Source organism: Mauremys reevesii, linkage group 3 (genome assembly GCF_016161935.1).
Source record: "Mauremys reevesii isolate NIE-2019 linkage group 3, ASM1616193v1, whole genome shotgun sequence".
Taxonomy (NCBI): Eukaryota; Metazoa; Chordata; order Testudines; family Geoemydidae; genus Mauremys; species Mauremys reevesii.
Genome location: NC_052625.1, coordinates 119494187 through 119514848, shown reverse-complemented (window position 1 = coordinate 119514848; position 20662 = coordinate 119494187). Strand labels below are relative to the sequence as shown.

Here is a 20662-nt window from a genome sequence, read left to right as displayed (position 1 = left end):
CAATGTAAGCTGCCTTATGTTGACCTAACTCAAGTATAGACCAGGTCTAAGTGTTTCTGTACACTTCATAAAGCTCTTGGGTGATCCTCAAACACCTTAATACCGAACACAAACCTTTTTTTTTCCCCTTCTTCTTCAGAACCAGGTGTAACAAAGGCCCATAAATTAGTACTTTAAATTTTTACAGCAATCCTCCCAATAAAAACCATACATTCCTATGACATTAACTCTAATTCTTCAATTGCATTCTGAGATACCTCTCAATAAAATCTTAGGAAGATTACAAGGCAGGCATGACATCCTAAATGATATACTCCAGACTGGTAAAACAATATTTGTTTCTACCATTACTTCTCTGAACCAGGCTAACAGTACAGGTTACTCTTTTTTAAACATGCAAATTGTTCCATGTGTGATGTTTAGGAAAGAGAGGGGAACTAAGATAAGTAGATAATACTTTAGATTAGTGTTCAAATATGCACTTGCTTTGCATTTAAAAAGACAATTAGTACTTGATACTACTCTCCACCTCCCACAGAGGAGGGGGGAATAAATGAATAGGTCCCTGCTTATTTTGAGGTGCCTCAAATCCCTCCCACTTGAGAGATAATTCTTGCTGGAACTCCTCAAGTGTAATTTATATGTTATTTGGACACAGTTTCTCCACCCTCACATGGGTTTCTCCATTGGAGAGGAAGGTAAGGTCCCATGTTAAATAAATGTCAGTGGATTATTAAATATATATTATTGAGGATTATATATATTCCTGGTATAAGTACACTTGGAATATTACATGCAGTTTTGGGCTGACAGATTGGAAAGGATATAGGAAAAAAATAGCAACAACAACAAAGAAAGTCTACAAAAATGATAAAAGGATTAGCAGATGAGACACAAGTGGAGAGACTGAGGCGATAAAATGTATATAGTCTAAAATGAGTTCTCAGGAGTGACGTGATCAGAATATATAAGTATCTTCCAGGTAATGATATAAATGAGGGAAGGGAATTATTTACATTTTCAGAAGTTGGTAGAACAAGGAGCAATGGCCTAAAGCAAAGGAAGCAAAACCTAAATTAAACAATAAACATAAGCAAAAACACTGCCACCAAACATTTTACAGTAAGTGCTTCTAGGCAGTTGGATAGGCTCCTACTGGAGATGGTCCAAGCAACATCACTACAGCTATTGATGACCAGGTTACATAAGATGTTAGTGGGAATGATTAATCCCTGTATCAATTAAATGACATATACTTACAATTCAGCAAAACCCAACACTTGAGATTTAACAAGACAGTTATGATATATTAAATATGAATTGATTACTAACACCTGGCAATTGAAAAATTAACCGTCATGGAGCTGATATATAGTATATCTCCTTCATCTCCCAACCTCAGCAGATAGTTTTTCATAATCCATTATTAATTAATATGGATTTATGTCCTATTAAATACAAATGAAGAAGATATTTGGGGACCATCATTTAAAACATAATTAAAATTTATTTTGTTACTTAAAGCAGAGCTCATTTAGGACCATGCAGTTCCCTCTCCTCCCCCGCCCCCACAAGCTTTATCCCTGGGGATGGTAGTAATGACTAATGAAGGAAAGAGAGTAGAAATTCATAGTGACAATCATTTTCTTCATGGTCAGGTTTCAAAAAGTTCTCTCTCTTCTAAACCACATGGAAAGTGCTTGTGATTAAGTGAAGGATTCAATAAGACAAAAAGCTGTGACTACCAGAAGGGGATTTTTTGCTGTAACTAATGGCACTAAGCACTGCAGGAGTCTGTTAAAAGTAAATCCATTACTTCACTGCAGAGACAGCTATACATCAAGGAAAGTGATATGGACAGGAGGCTGAGTAGAAACTGCTTTATGGAAAAATTAATTTCATACCCTGGAGTCCTATATGCCCACTGGCTTTGCTGAGATGTAGTTGTAGGTACAGGTGAAATTCCTTCAACTGTTCTAAATGCTGCCACAAAATTAAAAAAAAAACACACAAAAACAAAACAAAAAAACCTTTGCCTTTTTATAGTCACTCCTATCTGAAGATCTCAAAGCTCTGCTACAAATAATAAATAAGCCACATGCATACCTGTCACTGTTGCTATTAGAGATGGTCGAAAAACAGAATTTCCATCCAAATGGAAATTCCAGCACTTTTAAGAAAATTCTGAATCATATCTAAAATCAAAACTTAAAAAAAAAATTCCAGCACAAAATAAAAAAAGAAAAACAAAAACAAAGTTTTGGAAACATCAAGAAGTTTTTTTATAATATAACATAAAAGTCTAAACAAAATTATAGTCAAAGTTAAACATTTTTACCAAAACATTTCTACATTATCAAAATGAGAAAGTCACAATGCTTCATTTCAGTACTTTGCCAATGAAAATTTAATGACATCAGCATCATCAAACGAAATGTTTAGATTTCAAATAAACTGAATTTTCCAGTGGAGAACTGTTCAGTTGAAATTTTTCTCACCAGTTCTGGTTGCTATATACATTTGACTGTTGGGAAAACTAAGGCACAAAAGATTCTCAAAGTCGCACAATGAATTGGTGGCTCAGGCAAAATTATAAACCAGAATTCCTAGTGTCTAGATCTTTTACTGTAACAACGAGACAACAATTCTCCATAGGTATTCTTTCAGGGATCGCCTACTCCTCATCTGCAAAAGAGGTACATTTTATTGTCCAAACACACTTTTAATGTAGCAGACATCTCCTAGTTCAGTGTTTCTCAAAACTTTGGATTCTCTTACCCGTGATTTTTAACAACTCATTATTGGTAGGATGTTGCACACAGTTGGTTTCACTTTTCCAGAGGGGCGGAAGAGGAATCATCTTTCAAAAGTCTGGGAAACACTGTCCTTTTTCCTACCAGATAATCCAGTCAGACATTCCTCAGGTGTTTTTGTATTTTAAGGAGGCAAATACCTTAAATTTAAGCATTGTTATTGTTGTCTTAGGGAAAAGAAAGCAAAGCTAACCCTTGGTATTCTTCCTTTCTGGAGAAGTGAAGCTACAGATCAGATCTAGCAAAAATATTTTTTTCAAATGTACTGAGAATCTATCAGTTAGGAACTTCCATAGAGATCTACTTTTCAGATATACTGCATCCTAGTCAGCATATCTGGAAATATTGATAATGTCATAAAATACTTTTCATCTTTGCCACTGATCTGATTGTAGTTAAGGTTTGTAATTGGTATTGACTGAAAATTGATACCAAAATAAATGGCTGCTCAGTGGCCTACATTATCTGCTGTCTCCATCTACTTACCAATGTGCATATCACAAAATTATAGTCACAGTCAAGTAGTCTTGCCAAAAGTGGTATATTTTTATATGGCTATTGCTTGACACAGCAGGGGAACAAGATTCCAAAAACCCAGTCCCAAATCCTAGCACAGAAGCAATTAAGAGGAGCAAGACAATGATCAGACTGCACATGCCCACACAATCATTTAGGTTAATGTCTGTGAGGGTGATAGAAAATGACAAGCAGTAAATACCATTTGCCTGGTATATTATGGCTGGAATGAGATAAGGTACTGCTTGACACAATAGAGAAAGCAGCTTCCTAAAACACCTTGCTGGAATCTTGCCACATAAGCAATTAAATAAACTAGACAAAGATCTGTCTCTTTCTCGCATGGGACTATGCCCTTGAAACATTTACCTTCTGTGGATGTAATGAGAGAAAATTACCTTTAAGACTTGCATTCAATCAATAAATCTTATAGCAGTCTACTTTTTATGTGTATGATTCCTTGAGTGAAACTCGCATGGCAAAGAAAAGGTTTTATATTTTAAAAACACCCTAATCATGTTTATCTTCTTCCTAATTCTAAACTAAGGGATTCTGAACCACGTGGTATCTCAAGCTCTCCTCTTGATTAAAGCTATGCTCATCCAATCAAGGAACAGTAACAACATCATTTAACTTGTTGCTATTAATCGCAACTAACGAACCCAACTCATTTCAAACACAAATTGTTTGATCAAGCAGAATAAAAACTAACTCTCAAAAATTTGTTGAGTAAATTTGAATAACTGAAAACATGAGAAGTAATTGAAATCTGGTTGCTGACATTGTGCAAGCAGAAGTAGTCTAAATTCATTGAATGCATTATTCACTGAAAATTATCCATATATTCATAGATTATGAGACCAAAAGGGGCCAGTGTCAGCATTATGTCTGATCTCCTGTGTAACTCAGGCCACAGAACTTCCCTGAATTAATTCCTGTTGGAACTATAGCATGTCTTTTAAGAAAAACATGCAATCTTGAATTAAAAATTTCCAATGATGGAGAATCCAACACAATCCTTGGTAAATTGTTCCAGTGGTTAATTAGCTCCACTATTAAAAATGTGTATATTGTTTCTAATTTAAATTTGTGTAGCTTCCACTTCCAGCTATTGAATCATGTTATACCTTTGTCTGCAAGATTGACCTTGTTGGGAGTCTCATCAGAGAGGCTAAATACTGAACAAGCCTTGTAGTGAAATCTGACTGTCATTGATAGAGTGGAGTGGATAAACTGTACCTGTTTTGTGAATAAACAAAACCACCAGCCTCCAGGGTTTTCAGCATAATACCATTCACTAATAATTTACCTAGTTTCTCTCTATAACCTTCACCTTGGGATCTGTTGCCGGCTAGTATCAGTTGTACTATTGTTCATTCTCCAAGTGCAAATAGTTCATAATAGAGGCAGCAACATCCTTTCTTCTTCTCTGGTTTACAGGTTATCAGCAGTGCAGATCCTTATAATATGCAAAAAACAACTTCTGGTTGATGTGTTTATAATTATTTTTATTTGTTGAGCCATAGTTTTTAGTTTGAGTGACTTGATAGAATAGCTACCCATGGAGCAGAAGTGTTCTACTGATGCACTTCATAGTGAGTAGTCACCAGTTGTGGACTCTGCTAATTAGTTAAATCTGAACCACAAATATCACAGTTCAAGTTTAAACTGTGTAGTTTGCAATGACACATACATAGTGATTCCATCTCAGAATGTGGAGTCTGCTGATTAGTTACTCAAATCTGCTCTAGTCTGTTGCTGCCAGTTGGCCAACACAATAGATAAAATAATGTTCATACTCCTTGAATAGATGGTCAAGTTCAAGTTATGCAAGCAGACTCCAAACCCAGTGTTCTCATTTCAGCCTTCTCCACTGCTGTCATGAAGTTCTGTTCCAATTCTGTTTTAGGGTCATGGTTGTAGGTTCACACACATCACTGCAGTTTTGCTAGTTTCATACATAGGCAGTAGAGACAGGCAGTCACACTTTTGTAATTTGGGAAGGGGAGACATGTTTCAATCCAGCTTGCAGACATTGATTTGCCTTCTTGAAGTATCTTTGTGATTCCTCTGAGAGCAAATATTTATGTTTTCAGCTCTTTTTTAGTTACAGCAATGCCTTTATCTACACAAATGCTTTCAGGAACACCAAAGAATATTCCATCAATGCAGCAACAGTTTGGTATAGTTGCTGTAGCAACTTGCTTCACCTATATCCTTCCCAAGCAAAGTTCACTTCAGCTGTAGGATGGCAGGTTAAGCATGAGAGGAGTGGTTAGTTCTCCAGGTAGGAAGGGATATCCTTCAGTCTCGCAATCCTTGGAGAAAGAGAAAATATGTTAATAGTCTTTCCTTGGTGAGAGAGGCTTCTCACTGTTTTGAAAAAGAGAGATTATCTCATTGTTAGGATTCCTGTTACCACTAGTGATAGAAGTTGTTGAAAAACCACAGATGTACTTCCTGAGAAAGATCATAATATGGTAAATGTATGGGATGTCACTCTATATGATATCTGGCTGCTATGTATAAATTATATTGTCAAATTTTCTTGTTTGGGATTTTTTGACACCAAACGGAAAGATAAAATGCAAAATTTCCAACTACCAATCTAAGAGCATTTTATTTACTCACTTTTCTCCCTAGCCTTTACAGTGTCAGGATTATTCTTTCCACATACCTTTTCCTTTAAAAGGACTGGCAGCTATGTAGGTCATTTTCTCACAGATCTGTCTAAACTGACATGAAATGTGTATTGGCTGAAAATTTGTCTTCTGGCTGTCCTGATAGCGTCAGAAATGTGCTTACCTGTTCCCTAGAGATGTTCCACTTCAATATGAAAATGAACTTACACCGGACAAGCTGAGCAACTATCAGCAATTAGACATCTTAAATTGATAAAAGCATTCAACCCTTTTCTCCTTAAAACAAAAACTTTGGATTACAGCAGCACTTGGATTCTAATTGCATATCCCTCTCAGTTCTCTTTCCAGCTATCTAAAATTATTTGCTTCTTGTCTATTTGGGTAGTGTATGCGCCTCAAAAAAAAAAAAAAAAAAAAAAAGCTAAATTGCCATTTACTGTCTCAGCACTTTATAGAGACTAATGATTAATAACATCAAAGGTTTGTGTGTTTAGCCCTTGAAGACTTCATAGACTGAAACTCCATGCTGTCTCGGGGATTCAGAATTTCAATAACCTTTTATTAGTCTTAGTGCTGCTATTATTATGATTATTGTTATGACCCTGATCAAGGTTTGCCTTCTGGCAAAACGTTCTCTTCCCCTACGGGATGCTCTTGAAGTGTGCCCTAGGGGTCCGTATGGGTACAGTGAATGAATGAAGCATGAACAATGACCTTTTTTTCTCAGTCATGTAGTCCCCATGTCCTCACTACTGTTTAACTTGTCTCTGAGTTACTGAACAATCCTTTTGTTAAGATTTTTTTCTTTTAAAGAGGGGGAAAAAAGGTCCTATTACCTTCAACAGGACAAATATTGTCACAAAAGAATGAAGAAGTGGCTGCCGTTGCACTGCTCTTCTTTTTATTGTACCAGCACAAGCAAGTTCAGGTGATGACTTCCAGAGAGAATTGTTCTCTACTCTTTTCTATGCAAATGAAAATCACAAACATATTGCAAAGATTCAAACACTATATTTAAAAAAAAAAGTGGCTAGCGACTTACTGATATAAAGAACTGCGATTTGTAAGGAGAGTAAAAGTCTGGGGAACATATAAGGACAAAGCAGTGACCTTGTGGTTCAGGAGTTATGGATGAAGCCCTGTTAAACTTTTTTTCTCTCAGAAGCTCTAACGGGTCCAGATTAACTTTCTGACACTACAGCAAACACACTTAATATAGAGCTTAACTATTTTTAGCTGAATTTGCAGCCTTGATTTTGCAGAACATGACCCCAAATTGTCAAAGGTATTTAGGCACCTAAAGATGCAAATAAATGCCTAGTGCTATTTACAAACACTCCTAAACAGATTAGGCAGCTAACTCCTTTGAAATATCTTTGTAAATCTGGCCCTAGATCCCTGTCTGACCGCACACAGACCAAGGTCTCCATCATCCATTTTCCCCAAGTAGACCCAGATCCAAAGCTCACTGAAGTCCATAGGAAGTTTTCAATAAACTTTCATTGGGATTTAGATTGGCCCCATAGTGAGAGACCTCTTATAGCCAGGGACTAAAGTGTCATTGGTGGGCTTTGCTACTGTCTATTCTGAATTAAATACAAAAATACTTCTCCTTATGGTTTAGTTGTAACTATTGGAGGTGATTGTGGACAAGTCCAAAAACAGTGGACCTGTCAAACATCATATCTTTTTAAGTTTGAATTTTATATTTGAGGCTAACAACTGATGGTTTGACCCACAGTCTGCACTCAGGAAAATCTTTGTCCATTGGACACTCAATTTCTGGCATTGCTGTATCATTACATAGTCAATATGTTTTTTTGTCATACATTCAGGTGTCCTCAATGTGTTGGATGAAGATCAAGTATCAGAGGGGTAGCCGTGTTGGTCTGGATCTGTAAAAACCAAGAGCGAGTCCTCTGGCACCTTTAAGACTAACAGATGTATTGGAGCATAAGCTTTTGTGGGTCAAACAAAGTGGGTATTCACTCACGAAAGCTTATGCTCCAATACATCTGGTAGTCTTAAAGGTGCCACAGGACTCTGTTGCTTTTTTGGATGAAGATGGTTTTTATAATGATCAGCTATTAGAGTAGCAGAATTCTTCTAAATGTCTTCCTCTCTCATTTTGTGTACCCAGACCATTTTTTCCCACTATTTTGTGAGCGCTTACAGCTCCAATTTTGACATTCAAGTCCTACACTACAAGGGTGATATCTTTAATTAAGAATAAATGAAAATTATATAACTTCTGTCCCAAATGGGTTTGAGTTACTTGCATAGACTAAGGAGGAGAACAATCTCAATTAACTTTGGAATAAAATGAAAAGTATTATTCTCAAAACTGCCAAAGAGCACATTCTGTAAAGTCAGTGTTGGTCCATACCATGTTGAACTGAGAAAGTGATTGAATTGGTTAAAAAAAATGTAAAGTTAAAGAGAATGGCTCGTAGATGGAAGAACATAGGAAAGAATATAAGGAACAGAGCTGACAGTCTCAAAGACAGACTAGATGAGAGAAAAACTAATACATAAGCACAAAATAAATGGAACCTGAGAATTATAAAGTCAGTAATAATACAAAAAGTATGTTCACAGTGGTTAAACTTCTTACCAAAAGGTGTTCTCTGCCATCAAACATAATAAAAGATCATGATGGCAGAGTCCTCACTGAGGGTGATGATATTAAATGCACGTGGAAATGGTACTATGTCAATCTGTATGTCTCACTAGACCCACTTGTAATATAGGATGACAGAAAAGTGAATATGGAGCCGGAGCCATCAATCCTCTGAGAGGAAGTGTTGTGTGCTATTATGAAAATGAAGACTGGGGAAGCATATGGAATAGATACATGGCTACAAAATTGCAACTGGTGAAAAACCTAATTTTTTCCATAGCAATTTGTGGATGTGAATTATGGGAAGTTCCTGTTGCTGACAAGAAGAAAATTGAAGCTTTTGAAATATGGTGCTGGCAGAGACTCTTGCCTATCTACTGAATGGAAAATAAAACCAATGAATGCCTATGTTAGAAATATTATTTGAGAGAAGCGTACCCTGAAGTTGGAAATCAACAGCTGCAAACATATATTTTGGTCACATTAGGTGCAGAGATGGAAATAACCTTGAAAAAGTTATTAGGGAAGGTATGGTAGAGGGTCATTGTGGCAGGAGACAACCAAAGAGGAGATGAATGGGCCACATGTGGTAGATCACTGTAATGTCAGCTACTGAGTGCTTTGAGTTAAATAGATCATGAAGGCTTCTGAAAATTCTGCTGTGAGGTCACTGTTATTTAGACATGAATAATTGGATTTACTTTCTTATTGGAGGTGATAGCTAAGAAAGCTGCGCTGAGATCAGATACAGTGGAAGACTCCCACAAAGTCTTAGATCACTCAGAGAAATTCACTAGCTAATCCTTTTTTCACCTTTGGAGACACAACTCAACCACAAATTAATTTTTTTCCATGACCTCCCTCTCTCCATCCTTTTTCTCTCTTAAAATACTCCTGTGGTAGCATGAGGGAGAGGCCATCATGGCTTCTGGACAAATAGATAATTGAACGTTCTGATAACTTTTAAAAGGTACAGATACTTTAGACCCAAAGGAGATACTCCTAGAGAGGCATCCTGGAAGTTGTCTGAATTCTAATTTCCAAAGTGTGTCTTACACTATAAAGCAAGCTTAGCTGTGCCTCTCATTCACTGCCATCCTTCTGTTCTAAACTTGATCAGAGTTAGATATTGCATTAACTCAGGTGTAATTTGTTTGACTGTTTAAATCTGTGTCTGTGGAGATGCAAACATTTGATTTTTCCGATCACCAGCAGAACAAAGGTATTTTTGGTGTGTAGAGTCAATTTTCAGTCCTGGGGACTAATGCTTTGATAATCCCTCCCTGCTCTGCTCCTTGAACAGAAACAAAGTTCAGTGAGAAGAAAAGCCGGCAAAATCCATGCCACCTATGATGGGGAAAAGTGCTATAGTGGTGTTGTATTATATATTAAAGCAAAATTTCTGCTTGTAAACTCTGTTCTTTTTGGTAGGGGCTATGGATTCTAATCTTGTAGAAGTGAAATATTGTATGTCAGAAGGGCTGTATGCCTCCAGGGGAACATGGGTCAGACTGGTTATAGCTATATCCCTTGAAAGGATGAATTATGTTCTTCCCTTCATACTAGTCTGACTCTCCAAGTTGATGCAGCTGGGAGGAACAGGGTAATATCCCTGCTCTTGTTCCATCATTTGAGAGCTACCAGTTCTAGTCTTGAGCAGTCCTTGTACGAAGAAAGCTGAAAGACTGTGCCTGTTAGTTCTCCTGGAGCAAGAGTTAAAGGGTGGGAGAAGGGGAGGTCTCTTGAGCTCTCTTTCCCCCATTCAACCTACACACCTTCTCAGAACTAAAAATTAGAGCTGTGCAGAAGGTCTCTTTCATGAAGGATTTTGAGGTTGGCTTCATTCCAAATCAGAGTGAAAATTGAAAATATCTAAATTCTCTACAGGAAAATTTAATTGTTCCCCTTTGGGTAGTTTGAAATGTTTCACTTTTATTTTGACTTTTTAAAAATGGTGTATTAAAATATGTAATACAATATTTCCAAATGAAAAGCTGTTTCAAAATGAAAAATTAAAATGGAAAGTTTAAAAAACTTTTTTTTCTATATGAAATTCAGGCAAAATTGAATCAATATCAGGAAGCATTTCAACTCCAAAGGAAATGGATATTCCAACGGAATATGGCTCCACTGCAGTTTCTCCAATGAGTTCTCTAGTCCTTAGAAAATACTGCAAAAGTGATAAGTGTTCTTCCTGTAGTAAAGGTGAGTAAAGTGAGAACAAAGGTGATGGTGAAATGCACAACAACCCCCCTCCAGCTTTTTGCCTTGATCATTGTTTCCTCATGATATATAAAGACAGTTTGAGAAAGCTGCTGCGCCTGCCCTCCCTCCCTAATTGTTTTTTTCCTTTATTTCCACAATAGAAATATCCACAAATCTCACCCTCTTTAGCTGGAGGAATCTTTGGAATATTACAGTCACTCTGTAGCTTCCACTCTTTTCACATTTCAGAGGCAGGCAGGGGGAGAATGGGGAGGAGGTGTTACCTTCGTAATTTTATGCTTTTGTTATCTGTATTGCCGGCACAGACTGGCATTCTTCAAGATCGTTGGTATTGGCATCCTTGTGCATTTGTTAAGATGTATGAGGGGGCACACCTTCACTCTAGTAGTGCGGAGGCTAAACCATTCCTATGGGCTCAGCCAGCACTTACCAAACACCAGTAAAGCTTGCACTGCCAAAAGAGAGGAAGCTTAAAAGGGAAGGCCTGCCACAGGAAGAGGTGGTCACTAAGGGAAGACTGTTGTGCTTGGGAGACAGCTGGCTGCAGGGAGAGGTCAGCAAGGAGGAAGACAGTCACAGACCATGCCAACCCTAAGACTGTATGGATCAGGTATAAAGCGGGGGTTACCAAAAGGAGGGGCTTACTCTGATCAAGGATGCTAGAACCTGCAGATAAGCTGAACATGAAACGAGTGACCGAATGACTGCTTAAGAGTCTTTTTCTTTGATTCTCTCTCTCTCTCTCCCGGGGGAGGAAGAGGGGAAAGAACCTTTGTTTGTTTGTTTGGTTTGGAGAATCTCTTGTATGCCACAAGAAGGGGAAGGACTCTGAAAGCAGCCCAAGTGATGGTCTGGCGAGGACTCGGGTGACCCACCGCAATGGGCCGCCTCCTTCTTTCACACCATCCTTAATGCTGTCTACCCCAGAGAAAAGGTTGGATTTTCAGTTTGTCCTCCACCAGACATCCATTTTTGAAAATATCTTCCACCTTTTGCAAGATATTCTGCATGTCTGGGGGCACCAAATAAGTTCAAGTGGTCTGGGTTAGGTGTGAATGTGGAAGACACGCTGGTTAGACCTCATGCATCACTATGCTAAAGACTATTAGTTTGCAATAAGGCTCTGGACATGTCAGATGATTGCAGAGGGAATTAAAACCATGCTATTTCTGTCATGTGACAAGCACCACAGAAAGCTGATTTCCTCTAACATTGAGCAAGGAACATTATTAGAATAGTCTCCCTAAAGTTGCTCTGTTCACTCTATGCTTCACAGTAAAGCTCTGTCTAGAACCTTAAACAGCTCCCTCCTGCCTCATTTCCTGCTACAGATACAAAGAAAAGGACACACATTCTCTCCCTGCCTCTCCTCCTCCCCTCAGCTGATACAAAGCCTGAGGCCAAGCCAGAGCATCTGGGTACATTGTTAGCCTGCCTTCAGTTATATGAACCTGGAGCAAGATCCTGTAAGGATAGGAACTCAGATTTACACCGAACAAAATAGTATATGTTTTACAAAACCATTGAGGAAAACTTACTGCTAAGACCATAGCAAAACATATTATAGGGTAAAAGTAGGAGCAGCTTGAGTCTGATCTGGGAGTTCCCAATATGCACCACAATTTTTGAGATAGATCACACAAGATGAGAGCTGGGTGGGGACTAGGGAAGACAAAAGCTGCAAGGTACTATTGTATGTATGACATATCAGTAACACAGCCATTTTCTTGCATTTTGAAGTGTTTCAGAATGCAATCTGTGTATTCATGTGCAAAAATGACAACGCAGACTAGAAAGCTATTAGGGTTGACAGTGCAATGCATTCTTAAGGAGATAACATTCCTGTTATCATAGTGGAATAATCTACCAGGAACAAAAGTGACTCTCAGGAGCCAATCAAGATTTCATTGTGTTCCCGGAGCATTGAAATGAAACTCTTAGAAAACGAATAGTGCTTCAAAGAGGAACTGAAATACTCATTGGATGGGGAAGCTGTGATGATTTGCAATTCATTTTGATATGTCAGTCCAACCGTAATTGCAAATTTTAGCAAAATTAAAATGAACAAAACCTATCAAAATTAGCAAAACCTAGACATTAAGATTTGTATAAATCTGCTGCTAATGAAGTATTAGTTATATAATTAGAATGTTAGTTGATTTAGCTTTCAGTACATGCGAGATAATCTTAACAAGAGATCCTCATGTGCACCATAAACTGGAATATTGTTTGTCTGAGCCCTTTGCAATCATTTTTAATACCAGATTTGTATTGCACTGAGTTGTTCTTAAGTTCCAAAATATGGCTCTCTACCGTCAAGCTTTCAAAGTCTATCTCTAATTACAAATGAATGAAGGAGTGTATTAAAGAGATCTAGATCTTAGCCAGGTATGAACTGAAATATTTTGCAGATTGACCAGTTCTTAAAAGTTTGCTTATGCAAATGGCAACGCGGTCTGGTTTTATGATGACTTTTGCACTACTTTAGTTCTCTGACAGCTTTTCTTCTCTGACAGTTTGCTGATGTATGAACATTGTGTCTGCCCATTCTGACTGATTTATTGCAAGAAAGGCTAGGCAACTGGGAGCTCAAGGCTGTTGTATATGGTAGAGTGGAGTGAAATAGGTTCACAAGGAAAGGATACTGTGACAACATGTTTTAAGGTAGAAATGGGACCACAAAGGAGTAAGAGAAAGGAAGGGGGCCCAAAGCTGCAAGAGAAAATGTTCCTCCTTGTCCCACTCTCTTCCATCAGGCTTGCACCCCATCTCTTTTGCTTGCCATGGGGGGAGAAGCTGTGTGTGTGTGTGTAAAATAATTTTTTTTTTGCTTTGTTGAGAGAACTTCTCCCAACTTCCGACCAACAGAGATCTGTCATTAGCTACTGCTTTTACAGCTGAATAGGGATAATGGACATGGTCTGGAGGGATGTGATGCAGGCACAATGAATGTTTCTGGACTTTAGGGAGATCTAAGGGAATTCCAAAGCTAAAGTGGAAAAGCAAACCAAAATCTTGTATTGTTGGGTTTGGTAGTGTTTGTTTTAACCCCTCCCCCTTAAATTGGGAAGGATTTGGTAAAATGAGCTGGCTTGCCCGAGTACATCAAACTTTCAAGTGCATAAATCTTGCTAGGTGCCTCCCTGCTCAATTAAAAAATCACATTTAGGTGTCTAAATCCCATGGAAAACCTCCTACAATTTCCATTTAGACCCTGAATAATGCACAGCAAAGGCCATTTAGGCACCTAACCTGAATTGAAAATCGTTAGGCACTGTACAAACAGAACAAAAAGACAGTCCCTGCTCCAAAGAGCTCATAATCTCAGCATAAGACAAGAGATAACAGATGGCTGTATACAGAGAGAAAAAGAAACAATGAGGCAATATTGGTTAGCGTGGTAAGCAGTGTTTTCCATGCACCCATCGACTAATCACCAAGTTTTTGTGGGTAACTTAGAAAAGGAGAGTTTTTAAGGAGGATTTGAAAGAGGGCAATGAGGTGGCTTTGCACGTGTTTATGGGGAGTTCCTCCCAAACGTGAAGGGCAACATATGAGAAAACATGAATGTGTTTGTTTGAAAAGGTAACAAGTGAGAAATTGGGGCTGACATTATGAGTTTATTGGAGATGGGAGCCGACATTTCCATCCTGTAAGAGGGATGGTAGGCAGGGTGGAGATAGGCGTGATGAGCTTTGAAAGTGAAGACAAGCAGCTTATGTTTGTTGCAATACAGATGAGGGAGGCAGTGGAGGGATGCAAAGGCAAGGGGGGACATGGTCAAAGCATTGGGCTAGGAGAAGGATCTTTGCCACAGCATTCTAACTGGATACAAGTGGAGTAAGACTGCCTTTGTCAAGGTCAGAGAAAAGGATGTTGCATTAATTGAGACATGAGATGAAAAGAGCCCTTACTGTGTGGATAGATAGGAAAGATCATATATTAAAGATGTTCTGCAGAAAAAATCTGCAAGATTTGCATCTAGAAGGTAAATAGTCTACATTAGACTCCCCGCATCCCCTTTATTGTCAATATAAAGTACTTAGGGCAAGGATTGACTCACTGATATTTCAGTCAGCCTTCCAGACCATCCCAGTTAGGTATGTTGGGGCTGGAAGCACTCCTTTCTTCATGGATTCCCTTGCTTTTAGCTTCTCAGCAAATCCTAAACAGCACTGACAATGATGCTCCTTTTGTATCTCATCTCTCTGCCAGCAGGTCAGGCAGGATGGGACACAAACACTGACGTATTCAGAAAAATGTAACTGAAAATTTGGCACAATATAGGAAAATTATCCTCTTGGATCTACATAACTGATCTTGACTCCAATGTTTTATTTTTCCTTAGGGTCCAATCCTGCTCTCAAATGTTCATTTGGTTTTAATGGAAATAGTTTATTTAGGGCCTGATCCTAAGTTAAATCCTAGCCCCACTAAAGTCCTACTATTGATTTTAAATGTGCCAGAATTCTATCCCAGGAACTTCCACCGACTTAACTGATGTCAGTGGGCCTTATTCTCATTTACAATAAGGCCCCTTTACATTATTCTGTCAGTATAAAAAGGCCTTAAAGTGGGTGTAAATTCCATTTATATCCATTTTAAGGCATCTTTAAACTGCCTGAGTGGTGTAAAGGGACCATCCATAGTGTGAAGGAGAATCAGGCCCAGTGACAGTAGTATACATGCAAGGAGCACAATATTAAGAGTCCAGAACTGGTGTGTGGATCTGGAAAGATAATGTTGCTCAGCCTCATGTATAATGCACATAAGGCAGAGGTTTGATAAACACTATTTACCTGCTGCATACAATTTCTTGGAAACAAATGCTATTCAGACCCCTCTGTGAGTTTGATAAATGTTTTGTTTACACGTTGATGTGTCAGCTCCTGCCTCTCTCACCTTACCATGTAAATAAAACGTTTATCAAACTTAGACAGAAATTTCTGAATTGTTTTTTTTTTAAGCTAAGGAATGTTCTGCAGCAGGTAAACACAGTTGCCTAAGTAATTAACATCACAGTGTAGACTGGACTGATGAGGTCTTGATTTGGCTGTTGTGTGCATGCCTTAATTTTGTTTAATGGCCTTTTATTGATTTTTTTTTTTTTAGTTGCTAAATCTTCATGCGTCTCTCTAGCATTCTGTTATATCTTTCAAAACCAGATTAGAGGAATGAAGGGGGAAACACTGGTGATTCTTCCCAGAAGTATTTTGTCAAGGAGCACAGTCAATGGGAGAGAACAAAAAAAAAGACCACCAACAGAACCAGGAGATTACATGCCAGATGACCAGTTTTCAGTGAGAGCAGTCTTCATCCCCTTGGACCACTAGTTAGTTTTGGGAAGGACTGTGGGTACTGTCCCACTCCAGTCCAATCTAGCTCCCTTTAGAGTATCCAACATTGCTGGTAAGCACCAGGATTCCTTTGCATCTTGTGTTCAGAAAGGGCAATCTGACCATTCATATTTGGCTTGCTGTAAAATGCTTAGGATACAACAGAAGATAGGAAATATATAAATAAAATTACCATGACTGTTATACTCTTATAACCCTGCCAGAATAGGAATTTTTACTCTATCTATATTCTGCAGTGCTTTGTCTAGTTCAGGTTCAAATGTCCCTCTCTAATGTATTAGATTATATATAATAGCAAAAATGCATTGTAATCCTCCATTTTAAAATGTTGGTCAGTTGTCTGCAATATTTTAAATATATATTTTTGTTACCACAGATATTTGGAATGGTTAGCTCAAACATACAGATATTTTACAGACTATAACATAGGCTTATATTATTCAATCCACATGGAAATAAATAGGACCAAAAGGGTTTCTCAGAATGTGTTGTCTGAAAATTGCTTACCTATAAGAGCACATGAAGAGTTAGGAGAATATGTCCTAGTGATGTCTGATAAAATAGGATTTCTATAAAGTAGATTTTTTTAAGGATTTTGTTTGTTTTTATATGAACATAAAGGGAAAGCCTAACCATTTGTCACTTATTAAAATACCATAGGGTTTTTTTTAAGAGTCAGGTTCCAATTCTGAATATCCAATTCAGTATATTCTCCCTATATGACCTAAAATGTCCCTATAACTTTCAGTGGATAAACTATATTCCACTTCCCCTTCTAAAAGCTAGTATGGCATGATTTGGCTTCTGTCTTCCACCTCTGAGGTGGCTACTTTTCCGTGGGAGTAGAGCAATTCCTGTATACACATGGGGTCATATTTTTATACTTGCTGAGCACCTGCAGTGCCACTTGACTTCAATCTAATTGAGATGTTTTTGGTTAAAAAAGCTAAAGAAACATCATGTTGCTGTTGTATAAATGTATCTTTTACAAAAGCTGCCTTGCTGTGCACATAGCTAGTTCATTGTTGATTCCAGCACTTACTCAGATCAAATGATTGACTGAATGAATATGAGTTAGTCCATTTCAAGGGTCATCAACACAGAGGTGTTTTTTAATATATTTTTATTATTGCTATTTTATGATTTCTGTGGTAGGATAGGAAACAATAAAAGCTTGTTGGCCTAAACTTGTGTTCAAGGAGAATGTATAATAGTGCAGTCCTCCTGGATGGTTTTGTGATTATGGCAGTTGAATGCTGCCCTAGAGAATTGGGTTCTATCCCTGCCTCTATGCAGAGTCCTTATGTGTTGCTGGGCAAGTCACATAATGACATAAACTAATCTTTTCATAGGCGATCAGTAATTGTGTGTTGCTAATTTTCTGAGTGCACAACTTGAGACACTGGGGGGCTGATTTGCAGCAGTGCTGAGCACTGATAACTGCAGCTGGTCAATGGGAGCTCTGCACTGCATATGTAAAGTTCTATGAAATGCTAAGTATGCTGAAAAATCAGGACCAAGACTTCTGTAATTGAACACCCAACATTAGTTAACACTTTTGGCAATTTTGGCCTTAATGTCTTTGTGTGTCAGCTTTCAGTGTGTAAAATGGGGATATAATACCATTTCACTTCATAAGGTCATTGTGATCATAAATTTATTAATGCTGTAAAGCAGTAAGGTACTATGATGAGGACACTGTAGAAAAGCCCAGAAAGAAATGTATAATGCTGTATCCAGTTCAGGGTTTGAATTCAGTTAACGTAGGAGTCGTAGAAGAGACTGAACCTAGGTCTCCCACCTTGCAGGTGACTCTCCCAACCACTGGTTGGCTATTCCAGTGTGTGTTGGGAGGGTGGTAGGGTCTCTCTCTCTCTTACTCACTCTGATTTTGACCATACATTTCATCTTGAACTTCAGAAACCTTTCCAATGAATGTTTTGTCAGAACTGATACATTTCCCCCCAAAAAGTTTCTAGTTCGGTGAATAGGTATTGATTAGAAAAAAGTAGCTTTGATGCAAAATTTGCAGCCAGCTCCAGTTGACACATCTTTGTGCCTCATTGTTTGTTGCCTCTTCACAAGGACAATATTGATAGCTAAATTTTAACTCTTGCCTGACACTAACAGCTAAGACAGAAACCGCAGATCAAGCAGGAATGCTTCAGTAGCCCAAGCGCACTGACAACTATAAACAATTGATAAACTTATAAGGTCAAATGCCTGCCCAGTAACTCAGTTCTTAAAACAGAACAAACCCTCCTTTCACAGCCCACCGGATATCTGTAAGCACTCATCCCTACCCCATCATCCCTGCCTCTTTCCCCCGCAAGGTAGCCATTGATACTTGATGCAATCAGGATGACCTTTATACATACGTACTGTTCCTATTTTTATCTTTGTTCAGAGTTCTCTCTTGACTTGTAACAATGTTTGTCTCTGTATGTACAGATACATGTAAATAAATTGATAAGAGAATGTATATAACTTGCCACTATGACACCATATTTTCGAAGCTGCTTGTCAGTCTTCCCGGTACCGTAACTAAACTCCCTTCAATATTGTCTGTGCCTGCCTGATTCTTGGGGAAAAGCATTTTTTTACCTAACAATAGATAAGGTTTAAAATGAACAGGTGGAGAGATCATTTCTGACTATTTAATGACGTGCCAACCAAAAAATAAAGCCATTGATATAGGGAAATAATACCAGATTTGTGTTAATAAAAACAACTTTGGTTTTTATTTTGTTAACTTCAGAGAGAAAATATCAGTAAGTAAAATTTAAGAAAAAACAATAACTAAACAAAAACAAATAGAATTGACAGTGTTTCTTAAATATTACCTAATAATTGTCAGTCATTCCATTTTTAGATCTATTGTTGACTCCCTAAGTACTCCAAAGTTGTAGACTCTTATGCCTGTGAATTTGTTGTTTATGAATATAATAGAAAAAAGAGAGAAATTAGAACCATAGCATCACTTTATGCCAACTGCCAAAGAGCTTTAACAGCTAGAATTTAGAACATCAAGTATGAATAATGCTGGATTACAGAGGCCTCCAGAGCTCCTTTGTATATGATGGGATAAAAAGCTAGAGAGGGAGGAAAGAGTAAAAAGAAAATGGTGTAGGATTCCATCCTTTTCCAATATAATATGTGGTCTCTGATGCATTCTTATGTTTCTCAGGAGTCTCTCTTGATGATCACCTATCAGACACTAGTGTCCTTGATATATAACAATGATCATGCAGTATTGACAAACAATTGCAGTGCTGGAGACCACAGCACTTGAATATTCTGAAGGTATATTTTTCATTGCTGCATTCTGAGTGCAGTCAGTTAACCAGTCTCTGTCTCTCTCATCAATCATATTTCATATTCTCTGTTCTCTTCTCCTCTCCCATAGTCAGCTGTTTTATTGTGTTTTTTAATAGATCATTTGAGTCCCATGTGACAAAATGAGGGAGTAGGAATAAAATCTGACTGTCTGATTTAGGGTATGTCTAAACTTAGAGTTTTTGCACTGTAAGTTTAACCGGTGATAGGGAACCGGTGAAAGTAAAGCACTGGTTTGTGTACTCACTCAATTCCTCAGGCATCAGAGTGTAATGGCCAGCTCTTCAGCTGGTGCAAATCAGTATAGTTCCACGGAAGTCATTTACACCAGCTGAGTACCTGATCTTGTATAGAATGGCATCTGGCCCATTGGGTTCCAGTCTATGTGGGTACGTCTTTCTCCTGTGCATTAGTTTGAATTACTATGTTCCCTTGAGCACTATGGCTTGAGCCTCCCAGACTGGGTAGACAGACCTACACTAGCAGGACTCAGGTTAGAACTAGCAGCGCTTCAGCTAGTGCACTAAAAGTAGCAATATGGATGTTCCAGCTTGGGCTGGAGCTCAGGTTCTCAATCTATGGGGTCAGGTGGGCTTAGGAGCTCAAGCTTTTCTGCAGCCAGATTTCAATATTGCTATTTTTAGTGTGCTATTTTTAGCACTAGTCTATCTACCTGGACTGTGAGACTCACTCCCAGCTTCATTGTAGACATGCTCTAGGAGGTTTAGAGAACAAAAATGGGGACAACAAACTTAAATTCATAGATTTAAAGGCAAGAAGAAACTGTTGTAATAATCTAGTCTAATGTCTTGCATAGGTCAGGCCAAAGAACTTCACTCAATAATTTCTGCAGCCTCTAACTTTTGTTTGAGCTACATCATATGCTTTAGGAAGATATCCAGTCTTTATTTAAACACTTCAGGTGATGGCAAATCCATCACATCCCTAGATAAATTGTTCCAAAGTTCCATTTGTTGTTCCAGTTGTTTCATGTTATTAAACATTTGCACCTTGTTTCTAATCAGAATTTGTCTAGCTTCAGCTTTTGGATAATTGGATCTTGTTATGCTTTTTTCTGCTAGATGTAAGAGCTATCTACTATCAGCAATCTCTTCTCCACCTAGGTACAAAATAGTATCTTTAGTCTCTGAG

At 38.1% G+C, this 20662-nt stretch overlaps 1 long non-coding RNA gene across 1 annotated transcript; it reads right to left on the bottom strand.

Annotated features, from left to right (window-relative positions):
- Positions 1–4849: 4849 nt before the first annotated feature.
- Positions 4850–19137, bottom strand: LOC120402403. The gene is made up of 3 exons (XR_005597218.1): positions 19018–19137; positions 6808–6936; positions 4850–5647 (listed from the first exon to the last, which is right to left on the bottom strand). It is a non-coding gene; the product is annotated as an uncharacterized LOC120402403 (long non-coding RNA).
- Between the last annotated feature and the right edge of the window lie 1525 nt (positions 19138–20662).